General features: G+C 42.1%; 1 long non-coding RNA gene across 1 annotated transcript; it reads left to right on the top strand.

Moving 5' to 3' along the window:
• The first annotated feature begins 5,750 nt into the window (after window positions 1–5,750).
• On the top strand, window positions 5,751–10,418 carry LOC115173651 (uncharacterized). The gene is made up of 2 exons (XR_003871641.1): window positions 5,751–5,784; window positions 10,191–10,418. It is a non-coding gene; the product is annotated as an uncharacterized LOC115173651 (long non-coding RNA).
• Window positions 10,419–15,109: the final 4,691 nt, after the last annotated feature.

Consider the following 15,109-nt stretch of genomic DNA (forward strand, 5'->3'; position numbering starts at 1 on the left):
CATCTCTATCGACATTACAGCATCTGTGCTGTAACGTGACACTTTCTAAGGCTTCCATTGGCTCTCTAAAGCAGCCAGAAAGTGGAATGGGGTGTCTGCTGTCTCTGGGCAAAGTATAGGAGCAGAGTTTGTTAGTGGTCAGCCTGGGGACATTGAGACTGGAGATGTGCGGTCACGAGAACAAGCCATGTTTTTCTTTCAGTCTTTGAATGAATACAACATTGCCCGGTTGGAATATTATCACTATTTTACGAGAAAAATAGCATAAACATTGATTTTAAACAGCGTTTGACATGCTTCTAAGTACGGTAATGGAATATTTTGCATTTTTTTGTCACGAAATGCGCTCGCGCGTTACCCTTCGGATAGTGACCTGAACTCACAAACAAAACGGAGGTATTTGGATATAACTATGGATTATTTGGAACCAAAACAACATTTGTTGTTGAAGTAGAAGTCCTGGGAGTGCATTCTGATGAAGTACAGCAAAGGTAATCCAATTTTTCTAATAGTAATTCTGAGTTTAGGTGACCCCGAAGTTGGCGGATGTCAAAATAGCTAGCCGTGATGGCTGAGCTATGTACTCAGAATATTGCAAAATGTGCTTTCGCCGAAAAGCTATTTTTCAAATCTGACACAGCGATTGCATAAAGGAGTTCTGTATCTATAATTCTTAAAATAATTTATGTATTTTGACAACGTTTATCATGAGTAATTTAGTAAATTCACCGGAAGTTTTCGGTGGATATGCTAGTTCTGAACATCACATGCTAATGTAAAAGGCTGTTTTTTGATATAAATATGAACTTGATTGAACAAAACATGCATGTATTGTATAACAATGTCCTAGGAGTGTCATCTGATGAAGATCATCAAAGGTTAGTGCTGCATTTAGCTGTGGTTTGGGTTTATGTGACATATATGCTTGCTTGGAAAATGGCTGTGTGATTATTTGTGTCTATGTACTCTCCTAACATAATCTAATGTTTTGCTTTCGCTCTAAAGCCTTTTTGAAATTGGACAATGTGGTTAGATTAACGAAAGTCTTATCTTTAAAATGGTGTAAAATAGTTGATTGTTTGAGAAAATTGAATTGTGGTATTTTAGTTGGTTTTGTATTTCGCGCCGTGCGATGCCATTGGCTGTTGGCTAAGGGTTCCGCAGGCGGAACGGGGTTCCGCTAGCGGAACGTCTGTCCTCACAGGTTAAGGATCATATCACCTCTACCTTACCTGACACCCTAGACCCACTTCAATTTGCTTACTGCCCCAATAGATCCACAGACGATGCAATTGCCATCGCACTGCACACTGCCCTATCCCATCTGGACAAGAGGAATACCTACGTCAGAATGCTGTTCATTGACTACAGCTCAGCCATCAACACCATAGTAACCACCAATCTCGGGACCCTGGGTCTGAACACCGCCTTGGTCAACTGGCTCCTGGACTTCCTGACAGGCCTTCCCCAAGTGGTGAAGGAAGGAAACAACACCTCCACTTCGCTGATCCTCTACACAGGGGCCCCACAAGGGTGCGTGCTCAACCCCTTCCTTTACTCCCTGTTCACCCATGACTGCGTGGCAACTCAATCATCAAGTTTGCAGGCGACACAACAGTAGTAGGCCTGATTACCAACAATGACGAGACAGCCTACAGGGAGGAGGTGAGGGCCCTGGCAGAGTGGTGCTAGGAAAATAACCTCTCCCTCAACGTCAACAAAACAAAGGAGCTGATCGTGGACTTCAGGAAACAGCTGACTGAGCACACCCTTATCCACATTGACGGGACTGCAGTGGTGAAGGTGGAAAGCTTCAAGTTCCTCCGCGTACACATCACTGACAATCTGAAATGGTTAACCCACACAGACAGTGTGGTGGAGAAGGTGCATCAGCGCCTTTTTAACCTCAGGCGGCTGAAGAAATTCAGCTTGGCCCCTAAGACCCTCACAAACTTTTACAGATGCACAATTGTAACCTGTTTCAGGAAACTAGGCATATGTCGCAAGTCACGACTTCACAGGAGAGCCATTTGAAAATGTTTGCATTTGTTTTTAGCAAAATGCGTTTTTTGGCAGACAGAGCTCAAATAGACTTGAAGCTTTCCACCTTCACCACTGCAGTCCCGTTGATGTGGTTAGGGGTGTGCTCCCTCTGCTGTTTCCTGAAGTCCACGATCAGCTCCTTTCATGTCACTTAATAAATAACTTCTATGCCATCTGTAAATACGAATTAAAATGGTTAAATTATGAGACTTTTTGGTAAACCACAGAAAAGTCAGCTACCTCCCACTAGCCATGATTGGCTGAGATAATGAGTGGGCTGGACATGCCGAGAGAGGAGTTTGGATTGGTCTGCCAAATAGATGGCTTCTGTCTATTTGAGCTCAGTCTGTGTTGGTAATCTTGTCAAACGTGTTGAGGATCTTATCCCGATCTTATCCCGGTATTGGGATTCATTGTCATGTGACCATGGCGGGGAATTCAAAACTGCAAGAGTAATCATTTCAAATAATCAAATAATCAACTATTTTCCTCCATTTGAAAGATATATCTCCTAAATCTAACCACGCTGTCCGATTTTCAGAGGCTTTACGGAGAATGCATAAAGTTAGGTTATGTTAGGAGAGTACATTGACAATAGCTGTGTGTAATGTTTAGCCATTTCAAAGAAGGGCATCAACAGACAGAAAACTAGCTAGAATTATGCACTTACCTTTGACAATCTGCATCAGATGACACTCATAGGACATTATGTTATACAATACATGCATTTTTAGTTCCATCAAGTTCATATTTATATCCAAAAACAGCATTTACAGTCGCGGTGAAATTCAGAATTTTTTTCGGCTCGAATGCTCCCAGTGAATCCAGCATTACAAATCACGGAATTACTATTCGAAAACATTGGTAAATTATAATATTGTCATTCAAAGAATAATATATTATCATCTCGTAATTGCTACCGAATGGCCAGATCTCAAAATAACTTTACTGGGAAATCACATTTTGCAATAAACTGGGTACTATGCTAACAACAGCAAGCTAAGCTAGAAGCTAAGCTAAGCTATACAGTTAGCATTAGCATCATCTAATATCGATAATAACATTCTAAATATCCCCTTACCTTTGATTATCTCCATCAGAAGGCGCTGCCAGCAATCCCAGGTCCAGAACAAATGTGGTTTCTTTTGACAAAGTTCATAATTTATGTCCAAATAGTTAGCGTTCAGTAGGCTCCCACAAAATGAGGTGGGCAGTGTAAAGTCACGCCGAAAAGCTAAAGAAAACCTAGTAAATAATCTATTTACGTTTGTTCAAACATGTCAAACGTTGTTTAGCATTAATCTTTTGGTCCATTTTTAACGTGAAACATCAGTAAACATCAGTAATATTTTCACACAACCTATCAAGTGTCTAGAATAAACGATTATGACAAAGACACTCTTCTCAGATTTATGCGCAGGCGCAAAAAATGAAGTGATGACGTGTCAACTTGTAAGCATTCTAATTCGGTCTGTATTAATCACAGATGCTTCAAACAACTTTCTAAAGATCGTTGACATCTAGTGGAAGCCTTAGGAGTTGCGAACTGAATCCTTTCTCACTATGGTATCTATAAAACAATGACACTAAATAGAACAGTCACAAAATTCAAATTTTTTTTAAATCTATTTTTCACAGGTTTTTGCCTGCAATATGAGTTTTGTTATACTTACAGACACCATTCAAACTGTTTTAGAAAATTCAGAGTGTTTTCTATCCAAACCTGAACAATAATATGCATATTCTAGCTTCTGAGTTGGTGTAGGAGGCAGTTAAAAATGGGCACATATTTTTTTTCCAAAATTCTCAATACTGCCCCCTAGATTAAACAGGTTAAAAATGTGTTTTAACTGCATAAGTGTTGCTCTCCACTTTCTGGAGGATCGAGTTTTGAAATCAGTGGAATTAGAGTATGATAGCTAAAGAGATTGAGAAAACACCTGTTTCCGGATTATGCCTTCAAACTAGGCATTTGTGGCATGGATCCACGACAGGGAGATGCATCCATCATGAATGATGATGTATACTGGTAAGATAGTCTAGCTAGTTACATTTTCAGATATTACACGTTTCTAATTTTGACAAAGTGGTTTCATTTCTAGCTAAAGTGTACTGTTAGCTAGCAAAGGTTAGCTGGCTGGCTCCCTAACTAATGCTACGTGTATGACGTTATTAGTCATTGTTGTTTAACTAGCTAACATTAACTGGCTGGCTTGTGATATTACATGTAGTTTGCCTAGTGTAAAGTCGCGTAAATTCAAATCTGGTATAGGAACAAATTATTTGGCAAAGAGTATCTCAAGTTTTGTTTGTTCTTTAATTATTGCAAACTAGTGTATGGTAAATATGTTTGTGTGTGTGTATATGTATATGTATAGGTATATGTGTGTGTATATATATATATATATATATATATATATATATATATATATATTATGGTCTCGCTGTGACACCACGCAGGGCAGACAGAGAAGAGAACGTCACATCCTATTGTTCTCTCTTATATACTCTAACAGAGATGGTTCCTGCTCAATGCTGGCCTGTCAGAGGGAGGAGGAGCGTGGTTTAAACTTGCTCATCCTATCGTCGGCGTGCGGGCTGATCCCAGCCTCGTGACGCACTTCCTGTCGCCGGTTGTAGTTCTTGTCTTCAGCAGTTGACTTATCCGTAGTTTATATACTTAATATTGTAGCATAGCTTCCCCGGTATATTATATAGGTTATGCAAACAAATATCCAGTTTAACCCTAACACTAGCTAGGTTCATTGTTTACCTAGCTACATGTCTTAAGCTAACGTGTACTGTTAGCTAGTGTTAGCTGGCTGGTTCCCTAGCTAACGTTTGGGGTCTGCCTCATTAGCTAACGTTGCGTGTATGGCGTTATTTGTATCCCAGATCCGTTAACTTTGCTAGTTAGAGCCTAATGTTAGCTAGCTTACATTGAACCCAGCAGATTCATGCAGGGTAGTAATGACATGAATTGGCACTGTTCAGTGTTGTTTACTAGCTAATTTTAGGTGGCTGGCTCGTTAGCTAACGTGATCTGCTGTGTGTGATCTTACATGTTGTTTAGGTTCATTGTTTACCTTGGTAGCTAGCTACATGTCTTAAGGTAAAGTGTACAACACCCGTTGAATATGGCCGGTGTCAGTAAACGTCGGCAACAAAGCATAGTGAAATTGTTGCCAGCAGAGCTGGTTAGGCTGTTTTCATGTTATCCATAGGGAAACAAATCATCGGCCAGAGCGTCAAGTGTGCTCTCTGAACGCTCCGAGAACGAAACGAGATGGGTGGGGCTAAAGCTTAAGAGGTGAATGGGTGTAGACAAAGAAGCGCTCTCTCACCGAAACACTAAAATGCAATTTTCTCAAAAGTGAGTTTACAAGTTTATCAACTTTCAAAGCAGAATTACTATCCCATTGTTCCTCAAATGCAGTGTATGATATACCATTTTGTAGCTCTGAGTCTCTACTTTTATCCAATGTAAAAAACAGAAATTCAAATTTTGCTATATAAGACCGAATCCAGGTGGTGAGTCACAATTTATATGGCAACTGTACCTCCTACAACCGCAGGGCTCTCCAGAAGGTGGTGCGGTCTGCCCAACGCATCATCGGGGGCACACTGCCTGCCCTCCAGGACACCTACAGCACCCGATGTCACAGGAAGGCCAAAAAGATCATTGAGGACATCAACCACCGAGCCACGGCCTGTTCACCCCGCTATCATCCAGAAGGCGAGGTCAGTACAGGTGCATCAAATCTGGGACCGAGAGTCTGAAAATCAGTTTCTATCTCAAGGCCATCAGACTGTTAAACAGCCATCACTAGCTGACTACCACCCGGTTAATAAACCCTGCACCTTAGAGGCTGCTGCTCTGTATACATAGACATGGAATCACTGGCCACTTTAATAATGGAACACTAGTCACTTTATTAATGTTTATATACCGCTTTGCTCATCTCATATGTATTTACTGTATTCTATTCTACATTGCTCGTCCTAATATTATATATTTCTTAATTCCTTTCTTTTACTTTTAGATTTGTGTATTGTTGTGAATTATTAGATAGTACTGCACTGTTGGACCTAGGAACACAAGCATTTCACTGCACCCGCAATAACATCTGCTAAATATGTGTATGAGACCAATAATATTTGATTTGAAATTTTAAAAAAAAGCAGAGATTGAATATCCATTTGAGTATGGTTAAGTTATAAATTACACTTTGGATGGTATATCAATACACCCAGGCACTACAAAGATACAGGCGTCTGGACCTTCCTAACACAGTTGCCGGAGAGGAAGGAAACCGCTCAGGGATTTCACCATGAGGTCAATGGTGACTTTAAAACAGTTATACAGTTTGATGGCTGTGATAGTAGAATACCAAGGATGGATCAACAACATTTATAGTTACTCCGTCAATACATTACTAACCTAAATGACAGAGTGAAAAGAAGGAAGCCTGTACAGAGTAAAAATATTCCAGAATACGCATCCTGTTTGCAATAAGGCACTAAAGTAAAACATAAATGGACAATTCTATCCATTTTATACCATGGCATTGTTGAATACTCTTTATCTGATTGGTTTGAACAGCATTTTTAGAGCGTACATTATATCCCTATAACGCAAGGTATATTAGCACAGTATGTTTGAGCTGCTTTTGTAAGCAAAAGTTGAATTGAAAACATTATTGGCATTGTTGAATTGGATTTTCTTGATAGCAAGCTAGGACTGATGGTTTGGTTGTTTAAACTAGCAAGTCTGTTTCTTTGGTTACCAAGGCAACAACTTTAGCTATCAAGTAAACTTGCTAGCTACTTCAGTGGATTTTGAACACATTTCTACTTGCAAATGAATACATTTCTAGCAGCAAATGTGTTAAATTATAGCCATGGTATAAAAGGGATAATCAATTCAGGGCTCTCTGTATTCTCTGGAAAACAATACAACTCAGTGGAAGCTGAGTTCACACCTTCCAGGTCAGGAACACACCTTCCACATCGTTCATTATTTTCCATAGAACGCATAGCCCCTCTTTGATTATCCCTTATTTAATCCCATTTTGTAGTGCAACAAAATGTGGAAAAAGTGACACAATTACACATTTTGTCATAATTATTTATAAAAACATCAGCTGTATTTTGCTGACTGGACCAGGCAAAGAGCCCCCCCCCATTCTCCATAGTAAGTGGTTCCTTCCAAGGTGCAACACAGAACAAACATATGCTAGGCAGGACACTAGATAGGCCACTCTAGTGCATTCAAACAGTAAATGTCAGTGGAGGAGGAGAGAGAGAGTGTTGAGTGACACACACAGCTTTTGATTTGATTTTAGCTGCCGGTGATGGACAGGACTTGCAGGAGGTAGGTTTGTAAATGGATTTGATCAAGCTCTGTAGCCTATTGGTTCCTTCTTGATGAATAAATACAAACATGTTTTGTTGTTTCTTTGTTATACTAGCCACCTAGCAATGTTATTAAGTTGGCTTTAGCGAGTCAGCTAGATATTATTCCAATCTTCCAACTTCAAAATTAGCTACCAAGCCAATTCTTGTTAGAGCAGCTTGCCTAACTATATAGCTGTCTTGCCTGTTGGGTTATGATCCTATACACTGAGGGTACAAACCAGTGGAGGATGGTGGAAGGAGCTATAGGAAGACGGGCTCATTGTAATGGCTGGAATGGTATCGATGGAACGGTGTCAAACATGCCGTTTCCTTATATTTGATGTCCTTGATACCGTTACATTTATTTATTATTTATTCCAATCCTGCCATTACAATGAGCCCGTCCTCCTATATCGCCTCCCACCAGCCTCCACTGGTACAAACATTAAGGACACTTTTTTTAATATTGAGTTGTATCAAGTTGGCTGGATGTACTTTGGGTGGTGGACCATTCTTGATACACACGGGAAACTGAGCATAATAAACCCAGCAGCGTTGCAGTTTTTGACACCGGTGCACCACACCCTGTTCAAGTAAACTTACATCTTTTGTCTTGTCCATTCACCCTCTGAATGGCACATATATACAGTCAATTTCTCAGTAGTCTCAAGGCTTAACACTCCTTATTAAACTGCGTCTACGCTGATTGAAGTGGATTTAACAAGTGACATCAATGAGGGATCATAACTTTCACCTGGATTCAGCTGGTCAGTCTATGTCATGGAAAGAGCAGGTGTCCTTAATGTTTTGTAAACCCAGTGTATACCAGTGTTGCAGTTGTACTAAACTCCTAAGGCACACCATTTCTTAAAGAGTCAATGGTCACCATTAATTAATATGATAATTGAACAGGTAAAAAGGTATGCTTAGATTACCTATATATTTTACATGAAATTAGGCTGAATGATTATGGCTCTAGATTACAGGAAAAAGCTGTTTCAGGTGTTTGAAAAATGCTATATTCTCCTCACATACGTCATGCCCCCGTCTAAAATAATTGGTGCCTGAGACAGTAGAGTCAGAGATGATGGTCATCATTCATTAAAATGACAATTGGAACAGGTAAAAAGGTAAGCTTAGATAACCTTAGAAACATGAGCAAAATTCAGTCTGTGCTGCTGCTCACCTCCAGTTGCTATTGGAACAGTAATATTATCAGATATGAAGGTCAGACCCAGATGTGACAACGTCCAATAAACAATAGTTTAATATTCCCACAGGGGCATGCAATAGACAGGTCAAGGAAGGCAGGGGTCAATAGTCCAGAGTAGTGGGGGAAAGGTACAGGATGTCAGGCAGGCTCGGGGTCAGGGGCAAGCAGAGTGAACAGGCAGGCGGGCTCAGAGTCAGGACAGGCAAGGGTCAAAACCAGGAGGGAAAGAAAAAGAGAGACTGGGGAAAAGCAGGAGCTGAGAGAAACCGCTGGTTGACTTGACAAACAAAATGAACTGGCACAAACAGACAGAAAACACAGTTATAAATACACAGGGGATAATGGGGAAGATGGGCGACACCTGGTGGGGGGTGGAGACAAGCACAAAGACAGGTGAAACAGATCAAGGGGTGACAGTACCCCCCCCCCTTTAGGGGCACCACCTGGCGTCTTACCTGGGCGCGTAGCTGGTTGACCGGAGTGCCGGCGGTGGAAGTCGACGATGAGGGTCAGGTCCAGGATGTCTCTAGCGGGGACCCAGCACCTCTCCTCCGAGCCATAACCCTCCCAGTCCACCACGTACTGGAAACCCCTGCCCCGTGGTCGAACACCCAGGAGACGTCTCACTGTGTATGGCGGATGACCAAAAATGTCTCTCTGTCACTCACGCACACACACACACACACACCTCATGAGAAAGAAGCTGATCAGAGGCAGTTAACCCATATCACTTTCCTTATTATCACTCAATGACAAGAGATCAAGTGAGGAGAACAAACTTGTGAGGATTTCAAGCAGACTGTTTTCTAGTGTTCAGACTGTTATAACCCTACCTGTTCTGGAGTGTCCAGCACATGCAAAAAAAAAAGAAACATAGAATTAGATGTCTACTGTCTTCCAGATAACTCTTATCTTATTCTTTCACTGACCGTGGAGAACCTCAACTCCTCCAACATCTCCAGCTTGAACCCCTCCAAGGTTTAGAGCATTGTCCTGGGGCTGTGCTGTGCACTGGGCTTCCCTGGTAACATAACTGTCCTGGTGGTCACACTGCGTCGCTCGCCCCAACTTTACCCTGTGCCTGAACCTGGCGTCCTCCAACATCTTGTACATGGCCACGATACCTGTGTGGATCTATACTCTCCTGCACTGCTGGGCCGTGTCACCTGCAAGCTAGCCACCTTCCGGCTCTACCTCAGCCCATAACTCTAACCATCACCCTACTCATTACCAAAACCCTTAACCCTAATCATAAATTAGGGTACTCAAAAAATACAAATTAAGGTGTTTTGGCTTGGTTTAAACAGCAGCCAATTTAGATATTTTGCCCTCAACAAAACCCACATTTTTGGTTGTTGACTATCTGAAAAGCCTGTACTTTCCAGGTATCCATAGGTTAGCCTAGATTTATTATTTTGGTGATCTGTCTCCCTTCAAGCTTGACCTCCAAATCCTAAAATGTATTTGTCAGCTTTCGAATGCATAAATAAATACATTTAGTTTTAATGAATACATTGATTTGTTGTTTCTCTTATAGTACCTGTACTTCTGCTTTGGAGGAGCCCCAACCTCCCAGAAAGAGGAGAGTTCAGAGGAGCCCCAGACTCCCAGAAAGTGTTGGAATATTTCATCATACTTGTGAAGTTGACTCATTCTTTGTCAAAATCTTGACAGGTATTTTAGCATTGAGCACCATGGAAAAACACTCTAGATGTATGTAACAACAGTTGTGCCTAAACAGATCAATAAAAGCATGCAATTCAAACCTTGCACCACTCTGATGCCCAACATGGGCTCAACCATGTCTGTTTCAGTCTAAGACACAACAAGAAGTGAGACAGCTTGCCAAGACTGCCAAACAAAATTGTTCTGAAACAATTGAAGGTAGAACTTGTAACATGTAACTGTCACGTCTGCTCCCGTTTTCCCTCGTGATGGTGCCAGGTTGCACTTCATTACGCACACCTGTCACCAACATTATGAGCAGCTGCTCAATATTGGACTCACCTGGACTCCATTACCTTGTTAATTACCCCCTCTATATCTGTCTGCTCCTCAGTTTGTTCCCTTTGTCAGCATTGATGTCGTTATTTTTCCCCTGTCCAGACGCTGTTCCTGTCCTGTTTCATGTCCGTTGTTTAGTAAATGTTCTCCCTGTACCTGCTTCACGTCTCCAGCGTTGACCCTCACAGTAACAACACATTTGATACAAGGACAAACAACGTAATCCCAACAAGACCATGCCTTTAGGTAAACCATTTGAAAAAGGCAAAATCCTCAACATAATATTCACTGAGTATACAAAACATTAAGAACACCTTCTTAATATTGAGTTGCATCCCCCTTTTTGCCCTCAGAAGCGTCATTTGTCAGGCCATGGACTCTACAAGTTGTTGAAAGTGTTCCACAGTGTGCCTGGGATTTTTTAAAGTCACACTACATTATTCTCCAGACAATTGAATGGGTATATAAAAGTTGGGACTTTCTTTTTCTATGGATCTGGGAGAAGTTTAACTTAATAAAACACCCACTCTGCACACCACACAAACTGCGATTATGCATTGTGGTCAAAAGAGGGCGACAGAGGACTACTACTGTCCCTCATGCAAAAAATGGAAACCATTGCAATCAGGCTGAGGGTCCATTTATTTTCATAGATTCAATAATTCAATTGTATAATTCAGTAAATTAATTTCAATACTGCACATCTCATGAATTCATTTTTTAATGTTTTTTATTATAAAACGTAAATGAATAGAAGTGTTGAATTTAATACATAAAAATCAATTTGATTGATCCAACCCAGATAGGTCCTAAACATTGAATCAATATTTGAATTTGAAAAGAAAACAAGTAAGGCTTTTATGTTTTTGTATTCACATCTAATGTCAGTTATGTGATACATTTTATCTCCAAATGTTAACACATGTCCTAACTGTGAGTCGTAAAGTGTGTTTTTGTCTCTGTGTGTTTCTATCTCCTATTGGAGGTTGTATTCATGGCTGGGGCTCCTCTGATCTCTGGTCAGTATGAGTAAGGGAGACTTCCAGTGGAGTCCTGCTGGATTGCAACTCTAGTTTGGAACACTCTTCTCTCTGGAGCTTCATTCACAAACACACTGGGACACGGAGGATACTGAGCTGTAGAGGATGCTTCACTTTAGAAGAAGATGCTGAACAAAGTGTTAGAAGTAAAGATTGGGAAAAGTTTTCTGTTATGTTCAGGACCAAGATGGTGCCGACAGAGATGGTTGCCTTGCTTCAGATCCTTAGAAATCTATGCAGTTATTAGTTTTTTTAATGTATTATTTCCTACATAGCCCAGAAAATCTCAAGTGTTATTACATACAGCTGGGAAGAACTATTGGATATAAAAGCAATGTCAATTTACCATCATTACGACCAGGAATACGCCTTTTCCGAAGAGGATCCTTTGTACGGACCTCCACCCTGGACATGCGATCTTATCCCAGAGGCCGACCCAAAACAACGCGGTCGCTGCAGGATAGGCCAACGGAACGGCCTACTGGTCAGACTCAGAAGGCGAGCACACCATCCACCGCTTCCGAGCATATTATAATGTCCAATCTCTAGACAACAAGGTGGATGAAATTAGGGCAAGAGTTGCCTTCCAGAGAAACATCAGAGATTGTAACATTCTCTGTTTCACAGAAACATGGCTGACTCGGGATATGTTGTCGGAGTCGGTACAGCCACCTGGTTTTTCACGCATCGCGCCGACAGAAACAAACATCTCTTTGGTAAGAAGAAGGGCGGGGGTGTATACCTTGTGATTACACCATGAGTCATTAATCATAACAACATACAGGAACTCAAGTCCTTTTGTTCACCAGACCGAGAATTCCTTACAATCAAATGCAGACCGCAATATCTTCCAAGAGAACTCTCTTTGATTATAGTCACAGCCGTGTATATCCCCCCCCCCCCCAATCAGATCCCTCGTCGGCCCTAAAAGAACTTCACTGGACTCTATGTAAACTGGAAACCATACATCCTGAGGCTGCATTTATTGTAGGTAACAAAGCTAACCTAAGAACCATACTTCCTAAACTCTATCAGCATATCGAATGCGCGACAAGAGCTGATAGCTTTCTGGATCATTGCTACTCGAACTTCCGCGATGCATACAAAGCCCTTCCCCGGCCTGCCTTCGGCAAATCTGACCATGTCTCTATTTTGTTGCTCCCAGCCTATAGACAGAAACTAAAACAGGAAACGCTCGTGCTCAGGTCAATACAACGCTGGTCTGACCAATCGGATTCCATGCTTCAAGATTGCTTCGATCACGTGGACTGGGATATCTTCCGGATAGCCTCAGACAATAACATTGATGTATACGCTGACTCGGTTAGAGAGTTTATTAGCAAGTGCATGAGAGATAACGTAGCCTCTGTGACCATTAAAACCTTCCCTAACCAGAAACCGTGGATTGATGGCAGCATTCGCACGAAACTGAAAGCACGAACCACCGCTTTTAATCATGACAAGGTGACCGGAAACACGACCGAATACAAACAGTGCAGCTACTTCCTCCGCAAGGCAATCAAACAAGCAAAGAGTCAGTATAAAGACAAAGTAGAGTCGCAATTCAACGGCTCAAACACAAGACGTATGTGACAGGGTCTACAGTCAATCACGGAGTACAAAAAGAAAACCAGCTCCGTCGACGTTTTGCTCCCAGACAAATTAAACTTCTTTGCTCGCTTTCAGGACAATACAGTGCCACTGACACGGCCCGCTACCAAAGCCTGTGGGCTTTCCTTCTCCGTGGCCAACGTGAGTAAAACATTTAAACATGTTAACCCTCGCAAGGCTGCTGGCCCAGACGGCCAGCTCGCAGTTGTAAATGAGAGCTTGTTCTCAACTAGCCTACCTGGTTAAATAAAGGTGAAATAAATAAATAAAAATCCCTAGCTTCATAATCAGAACATGCGCAAACCAGCTGGCTGGTGTGTTATTGGACATATTCAACCAATCCCTATCCCAGTCTGTTGTCCCCACATGCTTCAAGATGGCCACCCTTGTTCCTGTTTCCAAGAAAGCTAAGGTAACTGAGCTAAATGACTATCGCCCCATTGCACTCACTTCTGTCATCATGAAGTGCTTTGAGAGACTAGACCATATTCCCTCCACCCTACCTGATACCCTAGACCAACTCCAATTTGCTTACCACCCCAATAGGTCCACTGACGACGCAATCACCATCACACTGCCCTATCCCATCTGGACAAGAGGAATACCTATGTAAGAATGCTGTTCATTGACTCATCATTAAACTCATCATTAAGCTCGAGACCCTGGGTCTCGACCCCGCCCTGCGCAACTGGGTCATGGACTTTCTGACGGGCCACCCCCAGGTGGTGAGGATAGGAAACAACATCTCTACCCCGCTGATCCTCAACACTGGGGCCCCACAAGGGTGCGTTCTCAACCCTCTCCTGTACTCCCTGTCCACCCATGACTGCGTGGCCATGCATGCTTCCAACTCAATCATCAAGTTTGCAGACGACACTACAGTGGTAGGCCTGATTACCAGCAATGATGAGACTGCCTACAGGGAGGAGGTGAGGGCCCTCGGAATGTGATGTCAGGAAAATAACCTCCCACTCAACGTCAACAAAACAAAGGAGATGATCGTGGACTTAGGGAAACAGCAGAGGGAGCACTTCCACATCCACATTAAAGGGACAGTATTGGAGAAGGTGGAAGGTGGAAAGTTTTAAGTCCTCGGCGTACACATCACGGATAAACTGAAATGGTCCACCCACACAGACAGCATGGTGAAGAACCACTTCAGGAGGCTGAAGAAATGTGTCTTGTCATCTAAAACACTCACAAACTTTTACAGATTCACAATCGAGAGCATCCGGTAGGGCTGTATCACCATCTGGTACAGCAATTGCACCGCCCTCAACCGCAAGGCTCTCCAGAGGGTAGTGCGGTCTGCACAACGCATCACCGGGAGCAAACTACCTGCCCTCCAGGACACCTACTGCACCCGACGTAACAGGAAGGCCAAAAAGATCATCAAGGACAACAACCACCCGAGCCACTGCCTGTTCACCCCGCTATCATCCAGAAGGCGGGGTCAGTACAGGTGCATCAAAGCTGGGACCAAGAGACTGAAAAACAGCTTCTATATCAAGGCCATCAGACTGTTAAACAGCCATCACATAGAGAGGCTGCTTTCAACATACAGACTCAAATCTCTGGCCACTTCAATAAACAGACTTAATAAAGCTATCACTAGTCACTTTAAATACGCCACTTTAATAATGTTTACATATCCTACGTTACTCATCTCATATGTATATACTGTATTCTACTCCATCTACTGCATCTTGCATATGCCGCATGCCATCGCTCATCCATATATTTGTATGTACATATTCTTATTCATCCCTTTACATTTGTGTGTATAAGGAAGTTGTGAATT

Source organism: Salmo trutta, chromosome 34 (assembly GCF_901001165.1).
Source record: "Salmo trutta chromosome 34, fSalTru1.1, whole genome shotgun sequence".
NCBI lineage: Eukaryota > Metazoa > Chordata > Actinopteri > Salmoniformes > Salmonidae > Salmo > Salmo trutta.